This window comes from Engystomops pustulosus, chromosome 6 (genome assembly GCF_040894005.1).
Source record: "Engystomops pustulosus chromosome 6, aEngPut4.maternal, whole genome shotgun sequence".
NCBI lineage: Eukaryota > Metazoa > Chordata > Amphibia > Anura > Leptodactylidae > Engystomops > Engystomops pustulosus.
The window spans coordinates 91,217,686-91,238,140 of NC_092416.1; the positions used below are offsets into that span (position 1 = coordinate 91,217,686).

The 20,455-nt window shown below is 42.3% G+C and overlaps 2 protein-coding genes across 3 annotated transcripts in view; one reads left to right on the forward strand and one right to left on the reverse strand.

Annotated features, from left to right (window-relative positions):
- The window catches only part of LOC140064003 (ETS-related transcription factor Elf-4-like), a 52,444-nt gene extending 35,520 nt beyond the window's left edge, over positions 1-16,924 (reverse strand). Inside the window, exon 1 of the mRNA XM_072110373.1 lies at positions 16,802-16,924. The gene's annotated coding sequence lies outside the window, so the exon portion shown is untranslated. The remainder of the gene's footprint in view (positions 1-16,801) is intronic.
- The window catches only part of LOC140064001 (E3 SUMO-protein ligase ZBED1-like), a 43,956-nt gene continuing 32,676 nt past the window's right edge, over positions 9,176-20,455 (forward strand). For both annotated transcript variants that reach the window (XM_072110370.1, XM_072110371.1), the window contains exons 1-2: positions 9,176-9,316; positions 13,674-13,774. The gene's annotated coding sequence lies outside the window, so the exon portion shown is untranslated. The remainder of the gene's footprint in view (positions 9,317-13,673; positions 13,775-20,455) is intronic.

A 20,455-nucleotide genomic window follows, 5' to 3' on the forward strand; every position in this document is an offset into this window, starting at 1 on the left:
TACCCGAATCTTGGTCCTTCCCCTAGATCAGTGATTTTCAACCAGTGTGCCGTGGCACACTAGTGTGCCGCGACACATGGTCGGGTGTGCCGTGGGGAAAGTTCCCCAAACTATGGTGCCCCCTGTGTTTTGTTTCCCGGCAATGCGCAGCGATGCTCAGTCACGGCTTCTTACAATGTAGGAGACGTGTACAATAACACATGCGCAAGCTTTGAACCTTGTGCAACAAAATGACGTCACCGAGGCCGGCGCATCATCCTGAGAGCGGAGAGACTCTTGCATTTGCCCACCGCCAAGGTAATGCCCACCAATAATGCTGACTATATGAGCTTTGGCCTGAGTATATGAACTGTTGGCAGAATACTCAGCATATGAGCTGGTACTTTTAGTACTCCAGCAGTATACTGCATATAATGTAAAAGTAAGAAAAGTAAAAGTGAGAAATGTAAAATGAGAAATACTATAGTCATGAGGCTGGAGTAGTACAAGTACCAGCTCATATGCCATGGCCATAGTTCTTCTCATTGTACCCCTTTATTTTGCAGTATATGAGCCACATAATAATCAGCACCATATACTAAAAACAGGGAGAAACTGAGAACTGTTGAGGAAGAGCTTCGTGTGTGTCTTTCCACCATTCCTGCCAGGATATCCCTTTTGTGTTTATCGAAACAGGCCCAGGTTTCACACTGAGTGAGTAAAATAAATTTAGAATCTATATTAACTATATGTTTAATATGACTGTTTTAGTGTCATTTTGTGCTATTTTGGTTGGTGGTGTGCCCCAGGATTTTCTAAGTATAAAAAGTGTGCCGCGGCTCAAAAAAGGTTGAAAATCACTGCCCTAGATCACAGTGACTGCTCAGATATCTGTTACTATGGACATTCTGTTTTCATAAAGAAGACTACGGAACAGGAGACACGCCCCCCTCCCCCTCCCTGCACACAGCTGACTAGCTCATGTCTCCCTGCACACAGCTGATTACCTCATGGCTCAGTGCTGCAGTACTAATGTAATAACCAAGCAACTTCATCTTCTCTCTCCTCAGCTTTCCCTACACTTGTGTATAACAAATAATCCACACAAATAGAAACTGCAGCCCCCCTCCCCCCATCACCTCACACAAGGAAGTGGCAGGAGACAATCTCCAAGTCTTCGTGCTGTGCCCTCATGTGCTGTGCTGGAGTGTTACATAGACAGATAGATAAATAGATAGATATTAGATGAGATATATAGATAGATAGATAGGAGAGATATGAGATAGATATATAGATAGATATGAGCTCATGGAATAAAGACACCCACTTTATTTGACACCATCTACGGAGTGCTGCCTTTTCCTCAACTTAGATATGAGATAGATATAAGATAGATAGATAGATAGATAGATATGAGATAGATAGATAGCTCTGGTCTCATTGGCCAGCAGTCTGCGCTTGTGATGAGGTGACAGGAGGCAGGCCCTGCCCCTCCATCTTGCTGTAGTTTTTTTGAGAGCTGGAAACCATGGTTGCTATAGGCCAAAAAAGATACTAAATGAGGGCCAAGAGGCAAAATATTTTGAGGAATGATTCCCAGGGACACCAGAAGCAGAATGATGTATTTTAGTTTTTTTTTGTTCAGAATGACGGTTACACTTTAATCCATTTTATGCAAATACAAAAATGAACAAGCCATAGTAAAAAATGAGCTGAAATGCTCCCTGTTAAAAGATATATACAAAAGATATATACAAAAAATGAAGAAGCCATAGTAAAAAAATGAACTGAAATGCTCCCTGTTGAAAGATATATAGAAAAAAGCCATAACGAAGGACGACATGCCAGTATTTGTCCGAAACGCATAGGTATGCCGTCTCTATATATCTTTTAACAGGGAGCATTTCAGCTCATTTTTTACTATGGCTTCTTCGTTTTTTGTATATATCTTTTGTATATATCTTTTAACAGGGAGCATTTCAGATCATTTTTTAATATGGCTTCTTCGTTTTTTGTATTTGCATAAAATGGATTAAATAAAGAATATGAAATTTTAACATATCTTCAATGAGTGCTGGATCCACCATTTTTTTTTATAAATTCTATAAATTACTGATAGATGTAGATCCCACCTACAAAAATGGCCAAGACTTTTTGTGTCTGTGTCCCGCGACTTGAATGGAGAGGAGCTTAAATGCACTAACACCTCTTCACTTGGCCAACTGCAAAATGGACCCTGTAATCTACAACAAGATTGTTTTCCTTTGAGGACCTGGCCACACCTGTGTTGGGACTTTCTATTACACTTTCCATTTTATGAGGGCGTAGCAAAAACTAAAAATGGAAGTGAATGGAGGGTCCTGTGTTCACCTTCCATTCCTCATAGACTTCAGTGAGTCTTCTGTTACCTTTCTGTTATTTTTAGCAGAAAAAAAACTGCTGTGCTATTCTTTCCGCTATTGATAACATAATGTGGGATGGAAGCTGCTGATCAGGTGTGAATTTATACCCACACTTAATGAGGGTAGACTACCTTAGAATGCCAATAGGCACTCTGCCTCATAAAGACACCTATTGGAGTGTTAGAAATCAATAGTAAATTAAGCAAACTTAATTTTTGTACAAAAGATTAAAACATTTTTACTAAGCATAATAAAAATTTGGTATCTCCATGATGCTTAAAAAAGCATCAGAAAAGCGAGTGTGTGAGCTTTGTGGCGAGTGTGCATTGATCCGAAGTGTGTGCAGTGTCCTAAGTGTGACTTACGTTTAAGGGACTTAAGTTTAAGGGACTTTAGCAGGTAACTGCTGTTTTTTGTGTTGCTTCGACTGTAAATTCTTCTTTCTGTGCATATTTCTATTGTAATCCCCATTAGAACAATGGACTCCATAAGTGGCATTGCTACACAGTGTACATCCTGTGCCATGTATGCTTTCCTTGAACAGGCGTTCGAGGGGGAATACTGCTGTGTGAAGATTGCTCATCTGGAAGCCCAGATTCTGGATCTAAATGAGCAAGTTTCAAGGCTACGGGCAATTGACAATATGGAGCGAAGTTTGCTGCTCCTGGAGCACAAACTCTCTGGGGAAGATGGGTGTGGGGAGGGAAGTATGGCGGTGCAGAGTGAGGGGGCAGCTAGTTGGGTAACATGTAGAAGGCGAGGTAGAGGGAAAAGTTGTAGGGAGTCTAGTCCTGATCTGGTGCACCCCAATACGTTTGCCAGGGTGGTGGATGAGGGGGATATCAGCTCTGGGGTAGCAATGCTGCAGCAAGACGTGGCCTCTAGCAACCAGGGGACTGTCTGCTCCAGTAAGAAGGGTAATGGGAGCACAGGCAAGGTCAGACAGGTGCTGGTAGTGGGAGATTCGATTATTAGGGGAACACACAGGGCAATCTGTCACAAAGACCGTGCATACCGAACAGTGTGTTGTTTGCCGGGTGCTCGGGTTCGGCATGTTGCGGATCGGGTTGACCGATTACTGGGAGGGGCTGGTGAGGAACCAGCGGTCATGGTCCACATTGGCACTAATGACAAAGTAAGAGGTAGGTGGAAGGTCCTTAAAAATTATTTCAGGGATTTAGGCCATAAGCTCAGGGCAAGGACCTCAAAAGTAGTTTTCTCCGAAATACTACCTGTACCACGTGCCACACCAGAAAGGCAGCGGGAGATCAGGGAGGTAAATAAGTGGCTCAAAAGTTGGTGTAGGAAGGAGGGTTTTGGGTTCATGGAGAACTGGGCTGACTTTTCTGTCGGCTACAGGCTCTACAGTAGGGATGGGCTGCACCTCAATGGGGAGGGTGCAGCTGTTGTGGGGGAAAAAATGGCTAGAAGGTTGGAGGAGTGTTTAAACTAAAGACCTGGGGGAGGGCAACTACACTTGTGCAGGGCAAATAGACAGTGTAGATAGAGAGCTGGGAAGAGTCATAGTCCATGGGGGAGGAAGGGGGGCTGGAATGAGATTGGGGAATAAGAACAAAAGGAATACGGACAGGGAAAATCATATAAAGTGTATGTACACAAATGTCAGAAGCCTCACAAACAAAATGGAGGAAATGGAACTCTTGATGTTGGAACGGAAATATGATATAGTGGGTATCAGCGAGACATGGCTGGCTAGTAGCTATGACTGGGCGGTTACTATAGATGGTTATAGTCTTTTAAGAAAGGATCGTTTAAATAAAAAAGGGGGAGGGGTTTGTTTATATGTGAATTCTTGCCTCAAGCCTGTCTTGCGAGATGACATCAGTAACGCAAATGCATATGTGGAGTCCCTATGGGTGGAGATAAGGGGAGGGAAAAAGAATAATAAAATATTACTAGGGGTTTGTTGTAAGGCTCCAAATATAATGGAGGCAGCAAAGGAAATGCTGATAAGTGAAATGGATGCAGCTTCAAAGCATGGTGAAGTACTTATCATGGGGGACTTCAATTACCCAGATATTGACAGGGGGGCAGAAACATGCAGGTCCTTCAAAGGCAGCAGGTTCTTGTCAACAACAAAACACAATTACCTGTCGCAAATAGTCCTGGAGCCAACAAGAGGGGGGGCACTGCTGGACCTTATCCTAACCAACAGACCTGATAGGGTATCAAAACTACAGGTTGGGGGGAACCTGGGGAATAGTGATCATAATATCATTGATTTTGTATTACGCTTTTCTAAGAATGTTAAGGAAGGGGCAACCAACATTCTAAACTTCAGGAGGGCAAATTTTCAGCAACTAAGGGAAGACCTTAAAGGCATAGACTGGGATAAGGTGCTAAAACGTGAAGGTAGCGATGAGGCATTACAGGATTATAGAAAAATAAATCCTGTAAAAAGCAGATAAAGGCTGCAAAAATAGAGACTGAGAGAAAAATTGCCAAGGAGAGCAAAAATAATCCCAAATTATTTTTCAAGTATATAAATGATAAGAAACTAAAAACAGAGAGTGTGGGTCCCCTTAGAAATAACATGGGGGTCATGGTGGAAGGAGATGAGGAAAGGGCCAATCTACTGAATGTTGCCTTCTCAACTGTCTTTACCCAGGAAAATCCCCTGGTGGAAGACACAATGAGGAATAATGTAAATTCTTTTTGGAATGTCAACAGTTTAACCCAGGAAGAGGTACGGCACCGCCGCAACCACTAAGCTAGATAAATCACCGGGGCCAGATGGCATACACCCCCGGGTTCTGCATGAACTATGTACCGTGATAGACCTTATATTTAATATTTAAAGGTTCACTGAGGACTGGTTATGTTCCACAGGACTGGCGCATAGCAAATGTGGTACCAATATACAAAAAAGGATCAAAAAGCGATCCTGGAAACTACAGACCTGTGAGTCTAACTTCTGTGGTGGGGAAAATATTTGAGGGGTTTGTTAGAGATGCTGTCCTCGAGTATCTCACTGTGCACAACCTTATAACCCAGCGTCAGCATGGGTTTATGAGAGATCGGTCCTGTCAGACTAATCTACGAGGAGGTAAGTTCAAGACTGGATCTGGGGGACGCTGTGGATGTTGTATATCTGGACTTTTCAAAGGCATTTGACACCGTGCCACATAAAAGGTTGGTATATAAAATGAGACTGCTGGGAATAGGAGAAAATCTGTGTATTTGGGTAAGTAATTGGCTTAGTTAAAAAAAAACAGAGGGTCGTCATTAATGGCACATTCTCAGATTGGGTTGACGTTACCAGTGGAGTGATACAGGGGTCAGTATTGGGGCCACTTCTTTTTAATATTTTTATTAATGACCTTGTAGTGGGTTTACACAGTCAAGTTTCAATATTTGCAGATGATACTAAGCTGTGTAAAGTAATAAATACTGAGGTCGATAGTCTAGTTTTGTGGAAGCTTGAGGAGTGGGCAGAGAAATGGTTGATGAGCTTTAATGTAGATAAATGTAAAGTTATGCACTTTGGCCATGGAAACAAAAAGTATAATTATGTTCTAAACGATCAATTACTTGGTAAAACTGGAGCTGAAAAGGACTTGGGGGTATTGGTGAACTTAATTTTAGTGACCAGAGCCAGGCGGCTGCTGCTAAAGCAAATAAAATGATGGGATGTATCAAGAGAGGAATAGATTCTCATGATAAAGACATAGTTTTGCCCTTACAAATCCCTGGTCAGACCACACATGGAATATTGTGTACAGTTTTGGGCACCAGTGTATAAAAAGGATATAGTAGAGCTGGAACGGGTGCAGAGGAGAGCAACCAGGATTATTAGGGGAATGGGGGGATTAGAATAAAATGACAGATTAGAAAATTTGGGATTATTCAGTTTAGAAAAAAGACTACTGAGGGGAGACCTCATTACAATGTACAAATACCTGAACGGACAGTACAAGGATCTCTCCAAAGATCTTTTTGTACCTAGGCCTGTGACCAGGACAAGGGGGCATCCTCTACGCCTACAGGAGAGGCGATTCTACCATAATCATAGACAAAGGTTCTTTACTGTAAGAGCAGTGAGACTATGGAACTCTCTGCCGCAGGAGGTTGTTATGGCGGACTCTATGTACATGTTCAAGAGGGGCCTGGATGCCTTTCTGGAGAGAAAAAATATCTCGGGTTATGGGAATAACCCGAGATGGGTTAATGGGTTAATGGGTTAATAAAACAATTATTTAATTCTTAAAGGTTGGACCTGATGGACTTGCGTCTTTTTCCAGCCTTATATACTATGATACTATCGTACTGACCCAAAAAATAAAGCAGAGGTGTCATATTGAGCGTACAGTGAAATCTGTTTTTTTGGTCAATTATACAGAATTTGGAAATGTTTCCTGGTTTCCCAGTACACAGCATGGAATATTAAATACTGATATGTCATGGGTGCTCCTGCAACCCATGTCTCGGTACCTCAGTGCGCCAGCTGCAGGGTTACTCACCCGTCCACGCTCCAGTGATTGCTCCTGTGTTCCATCATGCGCGTCACCACCCCTTAGTTCGCACGCATGCTGGCTTTGTGAAATTGAAAGGGCCAACACGTTGCTAATATATAGCCTCCCTCTTCCTTTATTCCTTGCCGGATCTTTGTGCCCAGTTGCCTGAGAGAAAGCGTTATATTGAGACTATTGTAATCAATCCGTGGTGAACTCTGCTCCGTTTCCTGAGCTCAAATCTCTGCTGCCTGTCTTGACCTTCTGCTACGTTCCGACTCTGATCCTATGCTGCCTTGTCTGCCCTGTCTTGACCTCCTACCTGACTACAACTCTGATTCTGTCTGCAGTTTCTGTACCTCGCCTTGGCCACTACCGCGAGCAACTCACGCCTGTGGAGTGACCAGGTGGCATCCCGCCACAACAAGTCCAACACGCTTTGTGGCGGGCTTTCGTAAATACATCATCATTTGCGGTTTTTCAATGGGTCCACCACCTCCGATCCTGTCAAACCCCCTCTGAACCTGGCATGTTATAAGAAGGTACAATTTGTTACGTAGAAAACAAGCCCTCATATGTCTTGGAGTGTGGAGGAAAAAACAGAAACACCAAAAATGGAAACAAGCCCATAAGGGTTAATGCTCTCATCTTCCCACAGGATAACCCTCTGATCTGGGCTACAGTCATGGCGTCTTATAGCCTGCTTGCTACTCAGTTCAAGTGAATGCGGTTGAGCTGTAATAGGATGCACAGCCTATGTACAATATACAGCATCGTGCTTGATAAAGGGAGAAAGGGCTTCAGTATTTGTCTGATCTGTCGGATGCCTCACGGTTGTCAGAACTGCAACAATCTAATATTGATGATCTATATAAAGCATAGTTCAGTGATGGCGAACCTTTTAGAGATTGAGTGCCCAAACTAGAACCAAACCTACTTATTTAAATGCAAAGTGCCAACATAGCAATTTAAGTGGTAACATGTTGCTGTTTTGTCAAGACTTTTAATTGTATCAGCGTCCTGATGACACCAAAACAGTTGCAAGAAAGAGGAGAAATTCAGATTATCAATGTGGCTTCCTTCCAGGGTCCCCTGAACAGGGTGAATTGCGGGGCTCAGAGCAGGAGCTACAATAATAACCCAGCCTTGTCTGCACCTCCTTGCTTCTCCTGTAGTCCCAGGCTGCTCTAGGATGTGTAGATTTAAAATAGCCCTGATCACAGCATGCCCTGGGACTGCAGGAGGAGGTTTTGAGTCCTGTCGGGTGATGGCCTGGATGCCCGCAGAGAGTGCTCTGGGTGCCACCTCTGGCACCCGTGCCAAAGGTTCGCCACCACTGTAATAGGGGGACTGTACATAGTTATTATAGGGGGCTGTATATAGTGATTACTGGGGGTTTGTATATAGCTATTGCTGGGAGTAGCTGTTTATAGTGATTACTGGTGGCTGTATATAGTGAATTCTGGGAGCTGTATATAGTTATTGCTGGGGGGCTGCATATAGTTATTGCTAGGGGGCTGTATATAGTGATTACTGGTGGCTGTATATAGTGAATATTAGGAGTTGTATATAGTTATTACTGGGGGGGCTGTATGTAGTGATTACTGGGAGCTGTATATAGTTATTACTGGTGGCTGTATATAGTAAATACTGGGAACTGTATATAGTGATTACTGGGGGGCTGTATATAGTGATTGCTGGGGGCAGTATATAGTGATTACCAGGGGCTGCATACAGTGATTACTGGGAGCTGTATATAGTGATTGCTCGGGCTGTATATGGTTATTGCTGGTGGAGCTGTATATAGTGATTGCTGGAGGAGATGTATATAGTGATTGCTGGGGGAAATTTATATATTGATTACTGGGGGGGCTGTTTATAGTGATTGCTAGGGGAATTTGTATATAGTGATTGCTGGGGGAGCTGTATATAGTGATTACTGGGGATGTTTTTAGTGATTACTGGGGGCTGTATACAGTGAATGCTGAGGGCTCTATATAGTTTTTACTAGGGAGGCTGTATATAGTTATTGCTAGGGGGCAGTATACAGTATAGTGATTGCTGTTCCCTGTCAGATTTTGCACCAAGGGGCTCCCACCAACCTTAATCAGAACTGGTACCTTTCTCTGATTTGGAAAGTCTTTCTACAACCTAGAGAAGTCCTGAGACTTCACAGGAAATTTATCTCACATACAGAGACTGTTTATTCCTCCAGTCCCATCTTTTTCTCATTTACTCACTAACACATTTGATTATCCTCTCATATGTTTTGCCTTCCATCTACCACTAGGTGGCGACCTCATTCCCCTTTCCTGAATCTGACACGCATACATCATTTCCTGCCCAGCTCTGCGTTCCACCTGCAAGCTAATCAGCTGTTCACTATCAGGTCAGATTTAAAGATCAGGCCCAGCTCTGTGCAGCCATGTCTTCGGGGAAGCTGCTGGAACCCAGCCCTACCTGGTAAGCATACACTACCAATGTTCTCATAGCACTGACATACATGTGTACACAAGTGCCCACACTCACATATGGCTGTGTTGCATTATGTGTCCATGGCTGTTTTCATTTGCACACATACACATGTATGCATATTATGCTGTCATTCTGTTGTTTTCATAGGTAAGAACTAATTATCTTTAATGAATTGTGTATCATGACCTTATCGTTATGCATTACATCATGTTTGTTGTATTATCAAGCCCTATTATTTATCATTATCATTTTACTATTTTATTTTATATACACATCCTATTTTCCCATGTTATATTTTCTATATTATGTTTTATGCATTATATATGTAATTATGTATTCACCCCGTCACATGATTTTTTTTTTTTTTTTTTTTGCCTCAACCTTTTGGGTGCATGTCATATCAGAGCTGTGTGTGTAGCTTTTCACTGCTTCTAGTGTTCTGCAGGCTTTGCACTCTACAGTATGTACCTGCTGTGCGGGGCTGTATCTACGATCCTTAAAACTGAGGGGAGGATCAGGGGTGCACAACCTGTCCTGAGGCTGCATGCAGCCTGTCAAGCTGTGGGTGCTGAGACGTTCTTGCTTCTCCAGGTGTCATCGAGGTCTGGACCCAGTGCGGAGTGTGAAGTAATTGACAATACCTCCTGCAGTAGTACCCAGACTGTGCAGGGGTCTTCTGCAGTATCCAACTAGTATGGTTGTGCCTGCTATATGTAGGTGCCCATACTGCTTCCCAATAACTGAGTCCTGCTGACATGGTCAGATTTCCCTTTATGATGCCATCTCCAGGTGCCCCCCATAACAGTGCCTCAATGCACAGGCATAATAACAGGATCAGTCACTGATTTCCCTTTATGGCTGCCTGCAGATGGTTATGTGTATTACCTGGTGGATTTACAGCACAAAAAATCTGCAGGTAACACATCAGCAATGCAATGTATTGTATGACATTTGTCAAAATCCCACAGGCACTATGCAGTGGAAAGGGATCATAAGGCTCATAAATCTTGGCAAAAACATTGCATAATGTCTTTTTGTCGAATAGCTACGGAATTGGGCTGTATTCACACAAGCATCTGGGGGACTTGTGTACAGCCGCAAGCTTGGGCAATGGGCGCACAGAGCGATGCGGTGCGGCACGGTACCGCTCCGTATACATGGAAAAGATGGGGCACGTCCTATCTTTCCCCGTGTTACAGGGCAGTACGCCATGCATTGCAATGGAGATGGGAGGGGTCACCACTCCTATCCATCGCGGTGCTGAACGGGCTGAACCCTCTTCATACACAGGTGGGGTTTGTTGCAAATTGTAGCAAACCCCCCCCACCACTAATATTAACCCATCTGATGCCGCCAGCAAAGTTCAAGTCACCCCCCCCCCTTTCCCTAGAACTGATATAAAATGTAATAAACAATAAAAATCGGACACCAATGGGTATCGCTGTGTCCCAAAAAACATTAAAAATGGAATAAAAAGCAACCAAAATGGCAGCAATGACAAAGTCGGCTCATTTCGCCAAAAAAAAGGTGGGGTGGGGGGGGGTTTCAAATACTGTAAAATTGGTGAAAAAGTGCATTTGCGCCATTTTCTTGTGGTTTTCAAAGCTTTCTACACTCAACGGCCACTTTATTAGGTACACCTGTCCAACTGCTCGTTAACACTTAATTTCTAATCAGCCAATCACATGGCGTCAACTCAGTGCATGTAGACATGGTCAAGACAATCTCCTGCAGTTCAAACCGAGCATCAGTATGGGGAAGAAAGGTGATTTGAGTGCCTTTGAACGTGGCATGGTTGTTGGTGCCAGAAGGGCTGGTCTGAGTATTTCAGAAACTGCTGATCTACTGGGATTTTCACACACAACCATCTCTAGGGTTTACAGAGAATGGTCCGAAAAAGAAAAAACATCCAGTGAGTGGCAGTTCTGTGGACGGAAATACCTTGTTGATGCCAGAAGTCAGAGGAGAATGGGCAGACTGGTTCCAGCTGATAGAAAGGCAACAGTGACTCAAATCGCCACCCGTTACAACCAAGGTAGGGAAAAGAGCATCTCTGAACGCACAGTACGTTGAACTTTGAGGCAGATGGGCTACAGCAGCAGAAGACCACACCGGGTGCCACTCCTTTCAGCTAAGAACAGGAAACTGAGGCTACAATTTGCACAAGCTCATCGAAATTGGACAGTAGAAGATTGGAAAAACGTTGCCTGGTCTGATGAGTCTCGATTTCTGCTGTGACATTCGGATGGTAGGGTCAGAATTTGGCATCAACAACATGAAAGCATGGATCCATCCTGCCTTGTATCAACGGTTCAGGCTGGTGGTGGTGGTGTCATGGTGTGGGGGATATTTTCTTGGCACTCTTTGGGCCCCTTGGTACCAATTGAGCATCGTTGCAACGCAACAGCCTACCTGAGTATTGTTGCTGACCATGTCCATCCCTTTATGACCACAATGTACCCAACATCTGATGGCTACTTTCAGCAGGATAATGCGCCATGTCATAAAGCTGGAGTCATCTCAGACTGGTTTCTTGAACATGACAATGAGTTTACTGTACTCCAATGGCCTCCACAGTCACCAGATCTCAATCCAATAGAGCATCTTTGGGATGTGGTGGAACGGGAGATTCGCATCATGGATGTGCAGCCGACAAATCTGCGGCAACTGTGTGATGCCATCATGTCAATATGGACCAAAATCTCTAAGGAATGCTTTCAGCACCTTGTTGAATCTATGCCACGAAGAATTGAGGCAGTTCTGAAGGCAAAAGGGGGTCCAACCCGTTACTAGCATGGTGTACCTAATAAAGTGGCCGGTGAGTGTATGTGCGCTCCAAATTACATGTCTTTATTTCTTGGGTCGGTATGATCACAAGGTTACCAAATTTACATATGGTGGGTTTTATTGTGTTTTAATAAAAAAAAAAAAACTTGTCATGAAAAACAAAGCAAAAATTGTTTTGAGATGTAAGATATTGAAGCGGTTAACAGATCTGCAGAACTTGACCTGGACATTCAAGCATCAATGACCATCGCTGATGAAGGGGTTAAATATGTTTGAAGCCTCTTTTGCAGAATCATTTTCTTGTATGAGTGTTGCCCCAGTCTAGACAGGGCAGCATGTACTAGTTTAATCAAATTTTCTAGGAAGACTTCTTCTTTTATTGCTGGACAAAAATGAGCAAGTAGCTCAGACATGTAAACATTGGATGTGAAAATTTACACAATATTCAAACTACAAAAACCGGACAGCACTCTGTCTTAATGTCCTGAATGTGGGAGGAGGAGTATGGAGAGGGCTCACTTGCTTCGTACTCACTGGGTGTTTGCTGCATAATTCACTAGGTTTTGATTTTTATTAATGTACAAAAATTTTAGAACCTACTGCACAAAAAAAATTCATTTTGCCATCTTCTGGCCCTAATCACTTTAACACTTCAGTGTACAGAGCTGCGTGGTGACCTTTTTTGCAAGATTAGAATACTTCAGTGCTACCGTTTCGAGGACTGCGGCTTTTTGTTTTTTTATACAATTTTTGATTTGTTTCAAAATGGCATTTTAGGGAGATTTTTGGACTTTATTTCTGTTACCGGGTTAAATGCAGTAATAAGTTATTTTCTGACCAGACATTTTTGGTAATGTCCTTCTCCCTCAATTGTGTCTGTATATTCCACTGTTTGTAGGCCAATCTATGTGTAAAGATTGGATTATAAGAGATGGTGAGAGCAGCTTGTGCACAAATTCATACTTCTAGAAAGTATTGTGTTGCACGCTGCATGCAACACTTTTGATGAATCTGTCGTACTCTGCACACTCCACAGGCAAACACCATTTTTAAGAGGCGTGGGCCAATGTGGCGGTTTCTGGATACAAAAAATGTTGCATGGAATGGGGAAAAAAGGTGTGTGTCAAAGGTTAACAAGTCACTTTTCATCACCATATTCTGATACTTTTTTTTTTTTTTTTTTTTTTTTTTTTTTTTTTTTACAGTACATCATCGGTCTATTGAAAAAAAAAAAAAAATTGTAGTCCTCTTCTTTCCATCGATGCTTTGGCTCCAGGGTCCCCATGCGGTGCCATTGCTTGTGCCATGACGTCAGCTGTTTGCAGAAATTATAGTGTGTGTGTGCACACAGCCTTTGCCACACAGTCAGAAATCAGCTGACATCATGACACACAGGGGACCTGGAGCCAACGCATCGATGGAAAGAAGAGGACCTGCCGAGGGGGGTGATTAGAAATTATTACTTGGGTACATTTTAAAATCTACTGTTAATGTTTGAGATGCTATATCATGCAATTTTACAGTAGTTTTATCAATGTTCTATTTTACTTTGCCATAGGATGTCAACAATGATGTTACTGATCCTGCTTCTGTGCCGCTGACACTTCCGATCCTTAGCGGACCCGAGAACGCACTGCAGGAACTTAAAACTGGAGCAAGGTTGGTAGATACTACTTTTTTTTTTTTTTCCCCCCCCTTCCTCTGCTCCCCCAATCTACACCTGCAGCAAATCGAAAAATTATTTTTAAATACTTTTCATATCAACTCAATGCCAAAGCAACCCTCAATAATGGAACTGTTCGTTCTTGTTTTTGACAAGTAGAGAGATAAAAATATGCCAATATTGAAACCTTAAGAATATTTTTGGCTCCAACCCATGTGGATCAGAGGCAGCCAAACACAGCTGTCCGTGGGGGTCTCAGCGGACACCCACCCTTATATTGATTAAAATCCCTAATGCCAAGAAATCTTGTTTTAAACACACACACACACACACACACACACACACACACACACACACACACACACACACACACACACACACACACACACACACACACACACTATATTTGTCCCCAATAGCTGGTAATGGGCGCGCGGTGTGGTACGGTGTGCAGCACACCGTCGAATATGGCGCTACGGTATGGTGGGCACACTTCTGTGTGAATGTAGCCTAAGACACTGTGCCCTGCCAGAACCATCATTCAGTCCCAATGACCTGTTACCTTGCAATGTAGTGTTCTTTGTCTTGAGAAAATAAATTGTCCAAAAATATAACCATTTGTAGACAGCGCCTCAATTTTGGTTTAACCCCCTTTACAACACCTAAAGGGTTAACAAACTTCTTAAAATTGGCTTTTTTAATATGGTGTGTAGCTTCCATAATGGAGTATTCTACTAGTCTTTCTATTATTTAGGCCTCTCGCAGTCATATGAAAGTTGAGTGGGTCCCTCAAAATACAGGTTTTCCATATCGTCCCTCCATGGAGGTTGCTTCCGCTTCCTCTGTAGGGACAGGAAATTGAGTATTAAAGGGGGTGGCAGAGTCTTCAACCTTTTCAGGATGCTTGCTCCACCGAAGCCTCTCTCGTCCAAGCTTCTCAGGGGCTCTACTTGGTGTCTCAAAGTCCCAGGTTACCTGTCGGGTTGTGCTCCAGGTCCCATACAGTGCTATACAGGTCTGCAGCAGCTGTCGATCACGAGCGATGCCCCACTTCTAATTTTTGAACCTACGAGACAGGCTGCAATTGATGCCGGCAGACGCCAGAAGGTAAACTTGTCAATGACTGCGGTGTGGTCAGTCTGCTGAAGTCTCCATGAAACTCATAACTATGGCGGATGGCGCTGAAATATGTTCCTTACCACTTGGCTCTGTAAGTAAAATTTTGCCTTAATTTCTTCTCGCATAACCACACGTAATTCATCCTCCTAAAAGTGTCGGGGGGGGAGGGGGAAATCGTATAATGTATGTTTATCTCTCCTGATCATGAACAACCTTGTTCTTATGATGTTGACATGGATGAACCAGAAATTTATGCAACAGTCCTTACTGAATGACCCTAAGTACCTGTTTCTGAATGAAGATATGGATGGGCTTATTAAAGCTGTAAGACCCTGAACATTGAGGACACGGATGAACTCTTTAGAAGACTGAGGGAAAAGAGCTTTTCCTATCATTGAAATCCTTACAGGCCTTGTCCAAGTTGAATGGAAAAACATCTAAATGTCACCAAGGAATGCTGAAATCATCTTTTGTTTCATCCAGAGAGAACAAAGGTTTGTGATAATGTGCCAGAAGTAGATATCCCTATTGCTAGAGTTTAAAAAAACAAAACAAAAAAAAAATACTGTTTGTGAATTCTACTACCGTATATACTTGAGTATAAGCCAAGTTTTTCAGCACAATTTGTCTGCTGAAAAAGCTGTACTCTGCTTATACTCGAGTTAGTATAAAAGCACACCTGATACAGCATGTCTGAGGGAGCCGGGCAGCTTTATCAGCAGGGTGTTGGAAGCAAAATTACCCGGGATATATCACTGGCTGAGAGGCAGAGCGGGGGAGGAAGGGACGAGCTGCTGATCGCAAGAACGGAGCTCAAGCACATGCAAGGGTGAAGCTGCAAACAGGGGAGATGCAGCACCTTTTTGCCAGCCTTGGAAAGGGGTCATACAGAGCATCAAGCAGACAGGAAGGCCAGCAGTGAGACTGCAGTGTAAACACAGGAGTTATGTGTCTGCAGAGTGAGGGCAGTCTGAGCTACAGCAGCTGTATGTGTGTGCAGCCAAAAGGTGATTACAGGAGTTGATTCTGCAGGGTGTTTTAGCTGCACTAACAACTTTAACTATTATACAAGTCTAGTAAAAATTAGATACACTACTCCCTGCTGAGCATCTAGACTGCTCACTATCTGCAGGAAATAAACTGACTGCGCTCAAGCAGAACAAGTGTAGTCCTGACACTTAGACGGTCTGTCTGTGCTCCTAACATGTGTGCATACAAGGACTGTTACATCTGCACATTAACATCTAAACAAACTGAACTGTGGCTTAACGTGGTGTAGTAAACCTACATGGAAGGGTATAGAAGCTGTTAATGGAATTCTGCTTTTAATACGTTATGAGCAATTTAATATTACTCTCATCAATGCTGCCCTAACTAATGCATTTCATTACTCAGGGAGCTTGTGACCAATGCATTTCATACTCTCGGCTTATACTCGAGTCAATAAGTTTTCAATATTAGGTGCCTTGGCTTATATTCAGGTTGGCTTATACTCGAGTATATATGGTATAACTTTTTACTAAGTTAAAAGATTCAATGGATAGGAAGTACCTTTTTTTTTTTTTTTTTTTTTTTTTTTTGTTTTGTCCTTGCAATCCTCGAGCAACTTAACTTGTTACCTTTGGGAAGAAGTATCCGTCTTGCTGAACTTTAAATGTGATCTGCCCAGTCCCTCCTCCCAGAAGAAAAATGTACAGGTCCTTATTCTCCTCTAGATTTTTTTTTTTTAAATTGATTAAAAACAATCACAAACTTGAAATATTTGAACAAATAAGTGACCTGTCAGATTCAAAATGGAATCCATAAAATCTGCTACCCCATTAATATAATACAATGCATTTTTATGTTCCTTGGACCTCAAGGAGACATTTTATAATGTTCACCCAGAATGTCAAAAAACTTACGGTTTGTGGTGTTATCAACTTCCGGAGAAGTCTTTTGCAGTTTACAGCATTACCCTGGATCTTCACAAAAATCTTGTCAAAGGTTGTAAAATGCCTACAAACTGAAGAAGTCTTCATTGTTCCATACCTAGACGACTTCCTGTTGATCGGAGACTCTGTAAGCCACTAAGATTCAGAACAGCTTCACAATAGAAGTGTTAAAGTCTTAAGGTTAGAAAAATCCGATCTTATCCCAAATTATGAAAGATTTCTTGGGTTTATCGCTAAACTCTATAACACAGACCTTTTATCTTCCACAGGAGAAATCCGACTGCTAAAGAAGATCAGAGATTTCTAAAAGAAGGAACCGGTTCCAGTTCAGACGGCGATGAGCCTTCTGGGGACCATGACTTCATGCATTCAGAGTGTGGCCTGGTGCCAAAATCATTCGAGGATTTTGCAATCCTGGATCTTTTCAAAATGGGACAAAAATCGCCACCATTTAATGTACACCTAGTAATTCCCTTAAGGGTAAAGTCCCTAAATTGGTGGGAAAAACCCCAGAATTCTAAATAGTAGTAGACTGGGTGCAATGGCCAGTAGTCCAAATTCAAACAGATGCTAGGGCCTCGGGCTGGGGAGCTCTCCTACTAGGGAAATATTTTCAAGGCAGCTGGTCCTGGAAAACGTTGCAGGCATCCTCAAACAAGAGAGTTGGGGTGGCAGTTCTGAAGACCCTAAAAGCTTGATCTGAAAATCTGCCTATTGGAACCAGATCAGAAAAACTTCAGGGGATGTCACAAGATATTTTTGTGGGCAAAAGAAAACATTCATTCGATCTCAGCCATAAACTTAGAAAACTTGGAAAATGTAGTAGCAGACTATCTCAGCAGGGCTCCAATCCTCCCCCCACGAGTGCAGCCTGAATGAAGAGGGCTTTCAGGAGATTGTTCTCAGATGGGGTCTACCTGCTATCAACCTTTTTGCTTCAAGAAGGAATTTCAAGGTGGAAAAATTCTAATCTCTGAATCCAAGGAAGGCTCCCTTGGGGACTGTCTTTTCTCAAATCTGGGATCAGGACCTTGTATATGCCTATCCCCCATTTCCGGTGATACACAGAGTTCTGCAAAAGATATTGATCAGCCAAGGTAATCCTAGTAGTTCCCTTTTTGGAAAAGAAAAATTTCTTCTCCTGCAAAAATTGGCACTGGATTTTCTGTTAATCCTTTCAAAGAGACCAGACCTTCTACATCAGGGTCCAGTCCTACATCAGAACTTGGGGTTCCTAAACTTATCAACCTGGATCCTCAAAGCACCTTCTTAAACTCAAAAGGACTGTCATGTAAGGTAATAAAAACCTTAAACAGTAGAAAGCCTGTAACTCGTGCTATATATTTAAATATGGAAAAAGTTTTTTGTTCCTATTCGAAAGACATTCCTAAGAAAGATTCTTCCAATGTCTGTCAAATTCTTGATTTTTCTATAGGAGGGTTTCGAGAAAGGTCTACGGCCCATGACCCTGAAGGTCCAGGTCTTGACCTTGAGCGCCTTCTTTGATAGAGCTCTGGCGGAAAGCAGGTGGGTAAAAAGATTTCCAGGCCTGTTCCTGTCTACCACCTACTATTAAAGAATCATCCCTTCAGTAGGATGTATCATTGGTATTGGGCGCCTTAACCACGGGTCCCTTTTGAAGCAAACTGCCTTCCTAGTAGCTATTACAACAGCTAGAAGGCTAAATGAGCTGAAGGCCTTATGTGTTTGTGACCCTTAATGAAAATTGTTTTACCTAAGTTTGTTTTTAAGTTCCATAGGAATCGGGAAATCATTCTACCAACTTTCTGCCATCCAAAGAATCCCACTGAAGAGTAGTGGCATCTCTTGGACGTAAGATATCTAGAGGCTTCCTGTACTTTTGAGAAAAGATTCATATTTGTTTGTTCAATTTGCAGGATGGAACAGAGGTAAGAAAGCTTCTAAGTCCACGATTGGTCATTGGATCACAGATGCCATCAAGGAATGTTATAATCTTAAGGGTGTTCCACTACCACTCTTTGCTACAGCTAGCTTCTACTAGAGCTATATGAACATTCTGGGCAGAGAGAGGAGGAGAATCAATTGATGGTGGATGTTCCAAGAGGGAGAAGATGACTCCATTCACTTTGGATGGTGGAAGAGTATAAAGGACTTTGCTAAGGCGCAACCCGCTTATAAATTAAGGCATCTAAAATGCCATCTTATTAGCTAAAAAGTAATTTAAAACAATAAGACACAACATGTTTCACATCACAACTGGACCCTTCATCAGGTCTGTATGAGATTCTGCAATTTGCTTTTTTTATGCATTCAAGAGGAAGTGATTGGTTTTTATTTGTATCAGATATGCACTATAACCATTATTTCCATACAACAAAATAACAAGTGTTTTTAAACATATAACAGTGCGTCCTGAATATATCAAACACATACCATAAATATGCCTTATTTGCATGATATTCAATGTTTGGAAATGATCCCATGACTGGAAGTGTAGGCAGAAGATGGCGCTCGTTGGGGATGAGGGGAACGTAGAACTGAATGTTGTGTCCAACCAGTAAGTTCTTCAGGCTGTGGTCCTTTCCTAACAAAAACATAATTTGGTATGTCTCCAGGGGGGCGATATGGGGATAAAAGGAATTGGTCCTTAATTCGGTTTTCATAAGTCCACCATGACAGTCCTGATATTTCCCTCCCATATCTTGATTTGTATCTTGTCTACTATTAACCGTGTATGTGAATCTAACTTACTAAATAAAATTGAGTTGAAATCTTTGCTGGTGTAGTTATTTGGTAAAACAATGGTGGGAGGGACCTTTAATACTCCAGAGGAAAGGGAAGCAACCTCCAAGGAAGGGTCGTCATGGTCAAATGCCTACATTTTCTGAACCCTTGCACATAAAAACAGTATTCAGTGTCTTATTAAACAGGAGAGAATGTATGGATAATTAAAGTGTAAAGTTACTTGAGAAAAAATAGTTTTGGCACAACTGGAGAGAATATTTGACAGCAATTCCAATGATGCCTGTATCATGCCTCCTCCTATGCTGAGATATAGGGATAATTGCCTTAGATCTATCAGAAAACCCTCACCGCTTTGCCTGAAGTGGGCAGGAGTTCCTGGTTGTGACATCAGCTAATCGGGGCACAGAATCATTGTTACTGTTTGTACAGAGATCTAGTGCAGTGCAAGGCAGAGACACAGAACTGGATCTTCATAATACAGTTATCTACTACATCACAAAGAAAAATATATATTAAGGATGCATTCACACAACATAATTGCTTGTGTTTTCCAACTCATCACAGCTGAGAAAAGGAGGCTTGCCTGATTACATAGCTGTTAGCATTGCATTTACAAAGTGCATTAATTAACACATGTGGTGGCCAGCGATAGGGGGCAGCAAACTGGTCAATTGCCCAGTGATCCCTGTCCCGAATTGTCCCCCTGCATGTGGACAGAAGAGGTATTGCTCCTTTTAACCCTTTGGTTTAATGTCCAGGTGAAGATGATAAGCATCTATTTCCTGTCTATTTAGCTATCTATACATATAATCCACTTTTTATATTTCTGCATCTATAAATCTATCATCTTTCATAGGTAATTTGATGATTGAAGGGAACTACCATCTGTCTATTGCT